This window comes from Triticum urartu, chromosome 7A (assembly GCF_056163025.1).
Source record: "Triticum urartu cultivar PI428250 chromosome 7A, HENAU_Tu73, whole genome shotgun sequence".
In the NCBI taxonomy this organism is placed as follows: domain Eukaryota; kingdom Viridiplantae; phylum Streptophyta; class Magnoliopsida; order Poales; family Poaceae; genus Triticum; species Triticum urartu.
The window spans coordinates 339,859,235-339,873,374 of NC_141879.1; the positions used below are offsets into that span (position 1 = coordinate 339,859,235).

A 14,140-nucleotide genomic window follows, 5' to 3' on the forward strand; every position below is an offset into this window, starting at 1 on the left:
GACTGACCCTGAATTGAAATCCAGGCGGGCTACTAACCTCTAGCAAAGGTGAAATAGTAAAAGCGAGGAAACCTTGTGCATTTAGTATCACGAAGAAGATGTAGTAAAAAGCGCTCAACTAGTTTCTTTCGTGGGATGAATACGGTGTGAGCGGAGACGTAATATTTGCACGAATAAGGGAAGAGGAGTACCTCTTTCTGCTGGCAGTGCTGTGTCCTCCTTCTGTTTTTCCGATGATCTTCTTGTTGTTCGCCAGAAACCAGAAGTTGTGGGGGACGGTGCAGCCTTGGACGAACCCATGGCCAAGTTGTTGAGTGTGGTGCGGTGGCCGTTTGTCGACGGCGGGGAAGCAGATCCGAGGTGGCGAACGACGGCGTAGCGGGAATAGCTCCTGTGCGGTGGACAGTTGCGGCAGTGGAGCCGCAGCAGTGAGGCACAGGACGGCGTGGTCGGAGTGGTTCTGGTACGGCGCACGTCGGCATCGGCGTCGTGGAGCCAGCTCTGCCTCGGCTTCAGCTGCTAAGTCCAAGGGCGTTGCAGTTGCGGTGGACGATGACATCGGGGTACCGGCTCTAGCGTGATGGAGGAGGGCGGCGGTGGATTGGCCGCTATGGGGTGGAGGACGGAGGAGGCTTGGGTTTCGCGGCTGGTGGAGAGGGCGTTTTTGCACCCACAGAGTATGAATGGGGAAACGGAGGGAGGCGGGGAACTAAGGGGTAACAATGTTTCGGTTTGAGACGCGCTTGTTTGAAATTTGGGGAAAGTTACAAACTTTTCCCCCATCTAAAATTTCGGACATATTGCGGGTTGGGGGTAGGACAGTCATGTCAGGTGTCCCAAATGTGGGCGGGATAGATTTCAGCCGAGCGCATGGGTAGACGCCCACGCCGTATGAATGCTTCTCGGAGGCGGTTGAGACTGGCGTCTTGGTGAAGTTACAAACCTACCCCGGTTTAGACCTTTGGCCATCAGGCCGATAGGCTACACGGGCCAGAGTCAGGACAGTAATTTCCTACCACCAAAACATTAGTCTCGCGCGGTTTCGGGTGACCAGAGGCCTATTTGGCGCTTCGTTCAATATTTTGGAGCAGAAGCATTAATGTTTTCGGTTCTCTTGAATTGAACTTTCAGGATTTGTCAAACTTCACAAATCTTTACTCTTGAAAATCCTAAAGCTACGATTATTTTGCAATGGAGGGGGTACATTTGAATATACATTGTACATGAGTATATATTAAAAAATATGCAACTTACCTCAGTTCATTCATGGTTCCAGATATAATCTCCTTGGTTGCAAAAAAAGTTAGATATGCGTATGAATATATATAGCATGTTCAAACTCACAACAAAGATTGATGCCCCCTTTTACATCTGATTTACAAATGCCATTATCTCGGGTTCAAATAGATGAGCACTTCCTATGAATTCGAATCTTCGAAACCCCCTTTATGTTGAATTCGACATGTATTCTATTTCGTAGCTAGCAATTTGGAATGTATCCATGCAAGTGACAAATGTATAAAGTGCTTCACACTAACAACATGGAGTGCACTAATTAATGTTTATATATGAATTGCAAAAGCATCCATTGCCTGTATTTCAAACCGCTCTCACTCTATGGATCGATAATATGAAATAAACACATGCACATGCTAGAATTCAATAGAGTATGGGTGTCTGATAGACTGATTTCGTCCATACGCAATTTGCAAAATTCATGATCTCATCCAAAAATAATAATGCCATTTATATTTTAATTTAATGTGTAGAACTGCCTTTTACACGTAGATGCACTATGCCTCGCCCCGTTCTCACAAACGCGTTATATATCTCTCTATCTAACGCATAAGTGCACACACTTTATATGCATCGGCATTTCTCGTTCACACATGTTCACAATCTCTCTCAGGGTGTCGGGGTGTCTCACGCACATGCTCTCTCTGTTTCTCTCTCTCTCTCTCTCTCTCTCTCTCTCTTTCTGACTACTATGTACCACTCTTTTCACTAATCTTAGTTAGAAAACACTATTTCTCTCACATGCATATATACACATGCACGGTCTCTACTAGCCCTCTATACGCACATATATGTGCCTACGTGTCTCCTGCATGCACATTATCTTTAGGCCTCTCTCGCACACATTGCCCCCCCGACACACCTCTCTCTTAGTAGTTGGAAGATATGATTTCATCATATCATTTGGTAGGATATCCCTGGCTATTAGGCTGGATGGTAATACAAGGCAAAGTTTTACCCTAGTTCGGATCAGACCCTTGCAGTTGAAGAAAGAGCCTACTCCTGGTACTGTATATTAGTGATAGGGGTGTGTACAAAGTACACGTGAATACCATGCATTGTGCGTGTGTGTATACTATCGACGAACTAGCCCCCAAGCTTGTATAACATACCAAGGGCCTAGGGTTACAAATCATATATAGTCGGCTTATCACCAGTGGGGATAGAGTCCTCCGCGACTCTGGTAGCTTCGTGTTGTACGCCAAGTCCTCTACATGGGTCTTCGTATAACACGTCTCGGTCCAACCTATATGTGGCGCAGGATGGAACCGACCCATGAGTCTTCATGTTGACCCACCACAACTAGAAATGATGTGCCCACCACACCACACACGCAACCGGCCACTAAGAAAATAAGCATATACAATAGTACAACGGTATTAGCTCACGATACGTCTCCATATTTTGTTGATGACACTGACGGACTTTGCATTTGATGCGTGCTCCATATTTTGTTGACGACACTTACAGTTATTGTATTTGAAGCGAAAGCATGATATGATCACTGGACTTCAGAATAAGCTCATCACGGTCACCACATACATTTTTCCGTGCTAACCAACATGTGGTTGGATGGTTAGAGGACAGTGGTTTCTCGAGCCCACCAAGGTTAAAGTCCCGGTGCTCGCATTTATCTTGTGTTTATTTCAGTATTTTCCGGTGATGTACATTCAGTGGGAGGAGACGTTCCACTCGACTACAAGGCACCTATGGTGACTTCGTAAAATCTCAAGATCATATATGCCGGCCCACTCTCTCGAAGGTGCTCATATGGGTACGGTTCGCGTGTGTGCGCTTACAGCGGTGAGTGCTTGCGCGTATATATGAGCCCTTGCGTCTGTACCGTGTTAAACAAATACATATCATGATTATACAGTCACTGGCTCACCCGTACAACTCCGTATTTGTTGATGACACAATCAATTGACCAGTCAAACGTTCCACGCGGCGCAACTAGTGTTGCACCATCGGGGAGCGTAACCGTGGGGCCCACATGTCAGCCCGTATATGAAAGAAAGAAATGGTAGTTTGAGTCTGTACTGTGTTAATAAAATAGGAGTACATTTTAGGGTGATCATACGGTCACTGGCTCACCATACAGCTCCGTAATTTGTTGATAACACGATCAATTGACCAGTCAAACGGTCCACATTCAGCAGCGTATATGAAGGACAGAAATGGTAATAAATTAGTGGTCGGTGGGTATTCGAAGTCGTGAGACCTCTAGTTGGCAGTCATCGGAGGTTGGGGGCGTTCATTGGGCGGTGGGGTGGGGATCCCTGGAGAAAAATCTTGGTGGGGGGGGGGGGCTAGAGGGATGGCCGGTGCGGCGGCGGACCGGCGGTGGGGAGTGGTTTCGGGGAGGCCGGGCCGGCCGCGGGCGGCGGGGGCTGGCGGTTCGGCCGGTGGTGGCTGGCGGCTCAGGGGGGTGGAGTTTGATGATAAACTGGAGGCCCTTGATTTCATATCCAACGGCTGGAAAATCTAATGACCAGAGATGAAAAAGTCAGTCAAATGACGTGTAGCCTCACCCCGCACGTACACATGCACGCACGCAAGACACGCACGCATGTAGGCATGCAACACTGACACGTACACACGCACGCATGCTGGCGTGCAACACTCACGCATACACATGCACTCACGAACACACGCACGTACGCACCCATGCATGCAACACTGAAACATACCCTTGCACGCACGCAACACTCGCATGCCTACATGCACAGAGCACACGACTCAAGACAGACGCTCAACCTATACGTGCATGCACCCTTTGTTAAGGACATGGATTGTTACGGGTATTAATCAATCTTATCTGTGATAAGCAGAACATTGATGTTTGCAGCGGTCTTTAGGAATCACAACGTATCGAACGGGCTATCAACATAGTAGGCTTATCTACATGAAAAAGATGATGTCACACTCAATGAACAATCATCGGTTTATGAAATGCCCGCTTCTGACCACCCTGGCCCACCAAAGGTTCCTCTGCTATGCGCTGCCTGTGTTAGGTCACCGACATGCAGGCCATGCACCCAAAGAGCCCACACGTCAGTGGAAGAACGGCGCGGTGTCCTAGGTCAGAGTCGAGGGCGCCACTCGCCGCACGCCCGGCTGAACATGCCTCCGTGCGGCATTCAAACGCCTGCATGAAACCCGCCCGTGTGTAAGCCGAGTAACCCACTCTGGACACACGTCCATTCATGAATGGGCCGGCGTTAAACGCAACGCCGGCCGAGCTCCTCCCGCCCGCCGTCTATTTAATCTCCTATTTAAACGAGGCCAAATGCCGGCCAAGAATCGCACACCTCCGCCGCTCCCCTATCTCCTCCACCATTTTGTCCACTCTTACAATGGCTTATGAAGAGTAGTTATTCCGCATCCAAGCCGGCTGGGTAGGCCAACGGATACGAGCTATGCAGCTCACTGATCCACCTCCCTCCCCTCGCCCGACGGAGCCAGTTGCCGCCCCAAGCCGGCGCGTGGTTCTGCAACTCGCCGCTCCAGGCCAGCTCGATGAGGAGCGGCGCACGGGCGTCGTTGCTGCCGTCCATGCCGCTGCCTCGTACCGTGTCTCCCATTTTTGTGGCCGAGACTCCCATGCCGGCGGCCGCGCCATGCAAGCAGCGACAGAAGCCGGGTGCACGGAGAGCGACGAGTCGGTGGCCAGCGCCTCCGCGTCCGCTGCCATCATCGAGGAGAAGTAGAACACGGGAGGCCGCCGCCGCTTGGGTCCCATGAAGGCCACCGTGGAGGCGATGCCGGCATACACAGCAGGTGTCTTGCCGGATCCTTTTGTTGCGAGGACTTTCGTCGACCCCGCATGGGCTCCACGGAAGAGGGGAATGTTAGGATGAACTCGAGCCGGTGCCGGCCATGGCAAAGTAGTGGCCGGTGATGAACTCGAACCGGTGCCGGCCACCATCATCTTTGGCACCAGCCAATGATATCAGTTGGGCAGTGGGGAAGCGAGCCGTCCTTTGCGCTGAAGCATATACCTCCGGGGCTCCCGGCAGTCCGGTGATCATGCTGCCGGACATGAGGAACACAAATCGATCGGCGGGCGACCATTTAGGCCATGTATTATATACCTGTGCTGTCCAGAACTAGCACTACGTAGTTCATTTGAATGTAATGAAATCCGTCATGTTTGTATGAAAATCCGGTATTTTATATGATTTTCGTCATTGTTTATATGAAATATCAGTTTGTCTATGTGTTTGCGTGAATTTTGTCCGGTTGGTTGAGTTTGTGTCATAATGTGTGCGGCTACGGTTGGATGGCGTAATTTGCGGGTCACCGGTCGGTCTGCGGGTGGCTCGGGCGGCGTTGTGGGACAACAAAACACAGCTCGTGCGAGCTCGTCTCCAACGTGCGCGCTGGAGGATGCATGACAGCATGAGCACCAGAGCCATTCCTCATTCATCGGTGGCAAAGGCACTGGTGGACAAAAGGGTCACCAATATTTTGGCTACCTCGGGCAAGATCCAAAAAGCCCCTCCCAACAGATTCAAATCCCTCGTTCGCCGTGGAATTTTGCCATGTGTTGTTTTCATGGACTAGCAAGATTCCCGTGCATTGCACGGAACATCAAGATGCATTTTTTTACAAACTCCCGCATGCATGCAAGGGATAATTAATGTCCTCCTTTGCTAGTACCACGAGGCAAACACCATTAATATTGCATCGATTAGTGTTAGTGGCCTTGTATATCTGCAAATTGTAATTTTGATAGTGGCCCCTTGTATATAAAAATGGAGGGAGAAAGATGAGAGATAAGGTCAGGAGGAGTGGGGCGTGGTGGTGACTGGTGGTCGGACTGGGCGGAGGCATGGGGATGGACGGCACATTATGTCTAGCTTTGTATCTCTCTCACACACACCCACGTAGGTGGGGGACGTGCACGAAGAGAAGAGGTGCATGCACGGCGCACGTACTCCCGTCTCTTTCCCAACCACACCCACGCGGGTGCACGGTGGAGCTCATTTCTTTACGGAAAAGGCAGCCCACGTGGTAATTCGGCACGTGTACTGGTTGTCCACTTGGTGGAGGGAGGATCGTCTACCACGGGTGAACAAACAAATTGCGAATTGACGCGTTATGTTAAATTAAAAAAAGAGGCAAACCATGTGGGGCCTACCTTAGAGGCAAGGCTCTATACACTGGAGTACTTTTGATGTGTCCCGTCAACTTGCAGAACGAGGAGAAGCTTGCTTAGTACGCCGTCTCCCCCGCCCATGGGCGTGGTGGCTCGCAGGATGAGGTGAAGCTTGCTTACGAGTAATAGTAGTAGTACTACTACTGTACACCTTTATGCCCGCACCCTTGCCCACGCGTGCGGTGGCTCGCAGCACGAGGAGAAAATTTTACTACTCCCTCCGTTTACTCCTCGTCCCTACTACGTACTTTGGTTAGTACTCCCTCCATTTACTTATACAAGGCCACTATAAAAAATACATTTTGCATCTATACAAGGCCACAAATAGTAATCAAGACAAAAGTTACTACTCCCTCCTTTCCAGTTTATGGCTCAATTTCAAAATCTCTCCAACCAAGGTAGACGGTGAGTGGTCGAATTAATTTCGTAGTTTGCACAAGTAATTAGTACGCTCGTTTTTCTCAAGAAGTTATGTTTACAGAGGCATTAATTAGAACGAATGCATGAATGGGCACTAAATTTCCATGAACTTGTACATGCATTGGTTAGTTTCCTCTTGACACTGCTTGTGTCGGGTGATCTAACGCACCTCAAAATCCAACATGTAATGGTACTACTACTAGTATAGTAGAACTGAGACTTATCAAACGGAAAAACGAATGTTTTTTAGATGATCCCTATAAACCCTAGTGGGTACGTACTCCGTAAAAACAGATTTTTCCAAAACTAAGTCGCTCCCTTTCATGAATTCTGTAGTATACTCCTCCGTCGATGCTCCCTTTCATGAATTATGTACTTCCTGTCGCCGACATGTGGGACATATAGCAACCGGGTCGGCGTGTCAAGCACCAAATAACAGTGCAGAACAGTAGGGGGGACGCACCCCACTCATACCGGCCCAGTAGTAGTAATGAGCAATGAGACGTTGATACGTCTCCAATGTATCTATAATTTTTGATTGCTCCATGCTATATTATCTTCTGTTTTGGATGTTTATGGGCTTTATCATACACTTTTATATCATTTTTGGGACTAACCTATTAACCCAGAGCCCAGTGCCAGTTTCTGTTTTTACCCTGTTTTAGGGTTTCGAAGAAAAGGAAAACCAAACGGAGTCCAATTGACATGAAACTTCACGGAACTTATTTTTGGATCAGAAGAAGCCTACAAGACTTGGAGTGCACGTCAGGGGATCTACGAGGAGGCCACAAGGCAGGGGGCGCGCCCACCCCCCTGGGCGCTCCCTCCACCCTCGTGGGCCCCTCGTGGCCCCCGTGACGTACTTCTTCCGCCTATATATCTTCATATACCCTAAAAACATCCGGGAGCACAATAGATCGGGAGTTCCGTTTCCAGAAGCCTCCGTAGCCACCGAAAGCCAATCTAGAACCGTTCCGGCACCCTGCCGGAGGGGGAATCCCTCTTCGGTGGCCATCTTCATCATCCTGGTGCTCTCCATGACGAGGAGGGAGTAGTTCTCCCTCGGGGCTGAGGGTATGTACTAGTAGCTATGTGTTTGATCTCTCTCTCTCTCTCTCTCTCTCTCTCTTGTTCTTTAGGTGATACGATCTTGATGTATCGCGAGCTTTGCTATTATATTTGGATCCTATGATGTTTCTTCCCCCTCTACTCTCTTGTAATGGATTGAGTTTCCCCTTTGAAGTTACCTTATCAGATTGAGTCTTTAAAGATTTTAGAACACTTGATGTATGTCTTGCCGTGCGTTCTATGGTGACAATGGGATACCACGTGATTCACTTGATGTATGTTTTGGTGATCAACTTGCGGGTTCTGCCCATGAACCTATGCATAGGGGTTGGCACATGTTTTCGTCGTGATTTTCTGGTAGAAACTTTGGGTCACTCTTTGAGGTCCTTTGTGTTGGTTGAATAGATGAATTTGAGATTATGTGATGCATATCGTATAATCATACCCATGGATACTTGAGGTGACATTGGAGTATCTAGGTGACATTAGTGTTTTGGTTGATGTGTGTCTTAAGGTGTTATTCTAGTATGAACTCTAGGGCTGTTTGTGACACTTATAGGAATAGCCCAACGAATTGATTGGAAAGAATAACTTTGAGGTGGTTTCATACCCCACCATAATCTCTTCGTTCGTTCTCCGCCATTAGTGACTTTGGAGTGACTCTTTGTTGCATGTTGAGGGATAGTTATGTGATCCAATTATGTTAGTATTGTTGAGGGAACTTGCACTAGTGAAAGTATGAACCCTATGCCTTGTTTACTACCATTGCAATACCGTTTACGCTCTCTTTTATCATTCATTACCTTGCTGTTTTTATAATTTCAGATTACAAAAACTATATTCTACTATCCATATTGCACCTGTATCACCATCTCTTCGCCGAACTAGTGCACCTATAGAATTTACCATTGTATTGGGTGTGTTGGGGACACAAGAGACTCTTTGTTATTTGGTTGCAGGGTTGCTTAAGAGAGACCATCTTCATCCTACGCCTCCTACGTAGTGATAAACGTTAGGTCATCCACTTGAGGGAAATTTTCTACTGTCCTACAAACCTCTGCACTTGTAGGCCCAAAAACGTCTACAAGAAGAAGGTTGTGTAGTAGATATCAAGGTCTTTTCTGGCGCCGTTGCCGGGGAGGTTAGCACTTGAAGGTATATCTTTAGATCTTGCAATCGAGTCTTTTAGTTTCTTGTTTTATCACTAGTTTAGTTTATAAAAGAAATATATAAAAAATGGAATTGAGCTTGTCTCATACGCTTCACCTTTTTAATATCTTTCGTGAGTATGATGGAAAGGATAATTGTGCTCAAGTGCTAGAAGAAGAAATCTATAAAATGTTTGGCACTAAATATTTGAATAATGAGCATGATTGCAATGTTGTTAGTATGAATTCCTTGAATATCCTTGATGCTAATGATATGCAAAGCCACAAGCTTGGGGAAGCTTTGTTTGATGAAGATGATATTTTTTTGTCCCCCAAGTTTTGATGAGAAAATTTATTATAATGAAATCATGCCTCCTGTCTATGATGATTATTGTGATGACATGTATGCTTTAAAGAATAATGATAACAATGAAACTCGTCATCTTGATTTCAATTTTCAATCCCATGATAGTTATTTTGTTGAGTTTGCTCCCACTATCATTCATGAGAAGAATTTTGCTTATGTGGAGAGTAGTAAATTTTCTATGCTTGTAGATCATGAAAAGAATGCTTTATGTGATAGTTATATTGTTGAATTCATTCATGATGCTACTGAAAATTATTATGAGGGAGGAACATATGCTTGTAGGAATTGGAATAATATCAAGTTTCCTCTCTATGTGCTTAAAGTTTTGAAGTTATGCTTGTTTTGCCCTCCTATGCTAGTTGATTATTGTTCCCATAAGTTGTTTTCTCACAAAATCTCTAAGCATAGGAAGTGAGTTAGACTTAAATGTGCTAGTAATATTCTTCGTGATGCTCTCTTTATGTTACAATTATTATCTTCTATATGACCATCATTGAAATCATCATGCCTAGCTAGGGGCGTTGAACGATAGCGCTTGTTGGGAGGCAACCCAACTTTATTTTTGTTCCTGTTTAGTAATAAATAAGTCATCCAGCCTCTGTTTAGATGTGGTTTCATGTGTTTAATTAGTGTTTGTGCCAAGTAGAACCTTTGGGAAGACTTGGGGAAAGTCTTTGCGGTGATGCTGTAAAAACAGAAACTTTAGCGCTCACGAGAATTGCTGCCATTTTTTACTGGAGAGTGCAATTTAGTTAATTATTTTTGCAGATTATTAATAGATAAACTCCTCACGTCCAGCAATTTATTTTAGAATTTTTGGGGTTCCAGAAGTATACGTTTGATCCAGATTACTACAGATTGTTCTGTTTTTGACAGATTCTGTTTTCGTGTGTTGTTTGCTTATTTCGATGAATCTATGGCTAGTAAAATGTATTATAAACCATAGAGAAGTTGTAATAAAGTAGGTTTAACACCAATATAAATAAATAATGAGTTCATTACAGTACCTTGAAGTGGTGTTTTATTTTCTTATACTAACGGAGCTTACGAGTTTTCTACTTTAAGTTTTGTGTTGTGAAGTTTTCAAGTTTTGGGTAAAGATTCGATGGACTATGGAATAAGGAGTGGCAAGAGCCTAAGCTTCAGAATTCCCAAGGCACCCCAAGGTAATATTCAAGGACAACCAAGATCCTAATCTTGGGGATGCCCCGGAAGGCATCCCCTCTTGGAGCTATATTTTTATTCGCCACATGATATGTGTTTTGCTTGGAGCATCAATTTATTTTGTTAGTATTTTCTTGCTGTTATTTATAACAATGTTTTGCATCTTTTATTTCAATAAAAGTGGCATTGATAGCTTTTACTATGCCTATGTTACAAGTATACATGTTGCTGTTTGAAAACAGAAAGTTTACCAATGTTGCAATAATTCCCTAGAAAATTCAGAATGTTATAAAATGTTGAAACCTTTTGCATATTAAGCTCTGATAAATTTACTACAGTGGGAATTTTCTTTCATAATTTTTAGAGTTAGGGAAGTATGGATGTTGCAGCATTCTTTACAGACTATCCTATGTAGGCAGATTGCTGTTATGTTTGCATTGTTTGCATATGTTTGCTTCTTTAATGATTCTATTTGAGGATAAGACTATTAAATATGCAGAGGCATTTAGTATGCAATGTTGAATAATAATTTTAGTGGTTTGCTACGGTATAGTATGATAAGGTTTTTGCAATGGTTTATACTAACTTATCTCACGAGTCCTTGTTGAGTTTTGTGTGGATGAAGCTTTTGAGATTTAGGGAGACCGTGATATGAGAGGAATTAAGGAGACACAAAAGCTCAAGCTTGGGGATTCCCAAGGCACCCCAAGATAATATTTCAAGAAGTCTCAAGCGTCTAAGCTTGGGGATGCCCCGGTTGGCATCCCACCTTTCTTCTTCAACAACTATCGGTTAGTATCGGTTGATCCTAAGTTTTTGCTTCTTCACATGATGTTTGCTATTCTTAGATGTTATTTTATTTTGTTTTGTTTGCTGTTTGAATAAAATACCAGGATCTGAAATTATTAAATGTTAGAGAGTCTTCACATAGTTGCATAATTATTCGACTACTCATTAATCTTCACTTATATCTTTCGGAGTAGTTTGTCATTTGCTCTAGTACTTCACTTATATCTTTTTAGAGCATGGTGGTGGTTTTATTTTGTAGAAATAGATGAACTCTCATGCTTCACTTAGATCATTTTGAGAGTTTTAAATAGCATGGTAATTTTCTTAAATAATCCTAATATGCTAGGCATCCAAGAATAGTAAAAACTTTCATATAGAGTATTGAATACTAAGAGAAGTTTGATGCTTGATGATTGTTTTGAGATATGGAGGTAATAATATCAAAGGCGTGCTAGTTGAGTAGTTGTGAATTTGAGGAATACTTCTGTTGAAGTTTGCAAGTCCCGTAGCATGCACGTATGGTGACCGTTGTGTAACAAATTTGAAACAAGAGGTGTTATTTGATTGTCTTCCTTATGAGTGGCGGTCGGGGACGAGCGATGGTCTTTTCCTACCAATCTATCCCCCTAGGAGCATGCGCGTAGTGCCGAGGTTTTTGATGACTTGTAGATTTTTGCAATAAGTATGTGAGTTCTTTATGACTAATGTTGAGTCCATGGATTATACGCACTCTAACCCTTCCATCCTTGCTAGCCTCTTCAGTACCGTGCATTGCCCTTTCTCACATCGAGAGTTGGCGCAAACTTCGCCAGTGCATCCAAACCCCGTGATATGATACGCTCTTTCACACATAAACCTCCTTATATCTTCCTCAAAACAGCCACCATACCTACCTATTATGGTATTTCCATTGCCATTCCGAGATATATTGCCATGCAACTTTCCATCATTCCGTTCATCATGACACATTCATCATTGTCATATTGCTTAGCATGATCATGTAGTTGACATAGTATTTGTGGCAAAGCCACCATTCAGAATTCTTTCATACTTGTCACTCATGCATCATTGCATATCCCGGTACACCGTCGGGGGCATTCACATAGAGTCATATTTTGTTCTAAGTATCGAGTTGTAATTGTTGAGTTGTAAGAAAAATAAAAGTGTGATGATCATCATTATTAGAGCATTGTCCCAGTGAGGAAAGGATGATGGAGACTATGATTCCCACACAAGTCGGGATGAGACTCCGGACGAAAAATAAATAAAAGTGGCCAAAGAAGCCCAAATAAAAAAAGAGAAAGAAAAGAGGCCATAAAAAAGAGAAAAGGCCCAAACAAAAAAAATGAGAGAAAAAGAGAGAAGGGACAATGTTACTATCCTTTTACCACACTTATGCTTCAAAGTAGCACCATGATGTTCATAGTAGAGAGTCTCTCATGTTATCACTTTCATATACTAGTGCGAATTTTTCATTATAGCACTTGGCTTGCATATTACAATGATGGGCTTCCTCAAATTGCCCTAGGTCTTCATGAGCAAGCAAGTTGGATGCACACCCACTTAGTTTCTTTTTGAGCTTTCATATACTTATAGCTCTAGTGCATCTGTTGCATGGCAATCCCTACTCACATTGATATCTATTGATGGGCATCTCCATAGCCCGTTGATATGCCTATTTGATGTGAGACTATCTTCTCCTTTTTGTCTTCTCCACAACCACCACTCTATTCCAACTATAGTGCTATATCCATGGGTCACGCTCATGTATAGCGTGAAGATTGAAAAAGTTTTGAGAATGTCAAAAGTATGAAACAATTGCTTGGCTTGTCATCGGGGTTGTGCATGATTTAAATATTTTGTGTGGTGAAGATAGAGCATAGCTAGACTATATGATTTTGTAGGGATAACTTTCTTTAGCCATGTTATTTTGAGAAGACATAATTGCTTAGTTAGTATGCTTGAAGTATTATTATTTTTAAGTCAGTATTAAACTTTTGTCTTGAATATTATGGATCTGAATATTCATACCACAATTAAGAAGAATTACATTGAAATTATGCCAAGTAGCACTCCACGTCAAAAAATTTGTTTTTATCATTTACCTACTCGAGGACGAGCAGGAATTAAGCTTGGGGATGCTGATACGTCTCCAACGTATCTATAATTTTTGATTGCTCCATGCTATATTATCTTCTATTTTGGATGTTTATGGGCTTTATCATACACTTTTATATCATTTTTCGGGACTAACCTATTAACCCAGAGCCCAGTGCCAGTTTCTGTTTTTACCCTGTTTTAGGGTTTCGAAGAAAAGGAAAACCAAACGGAGTCCAATTGACCTGAAACTTCACGGAACTTATTTTTGGATCAGAAGAAGCCCAGAAGACTTGGAGTGCACGTCAGGGGATCTACGAGGAGGCCACGAGGCAGGGGGCGCGCCCACCCCCTGGGCGCGCCCTGCACCCTCGTGGGCCCCTCATGGTCTCCGTGACGTACTTCTTCTGCCTATATATCTTCATATAACCTAAAAACATCCGGGAGCACAATAGATCGGGAGTTCCGCCGACAGAAGCCTCCGTAGCCACCGAAAGTCAATCTAGACCCGTTCCGGCACCCTGCCGGAGGGGGAATCCCTCTTCGGTGGCCATCTTCATCATCCCGGTGCTCTCCATGACGAGGAGGGAGTAGTTCTCCCTCGGGGCTGAGGGTATGTACCAGTAGCTA

The 14,140-nt window shown here is 44.3% G+C and overlaps 1 pseudogene; it reads left to right on the forward strand.

Moving 5' to 3' along the window:
* The window catches only part of LOC147959541 (uncharacterized), a 96,182-nt pseudogene that overhangs the window by 36,409 nt on the left and 45,633 nt on the right, over positions 1–14,140 (forward strand).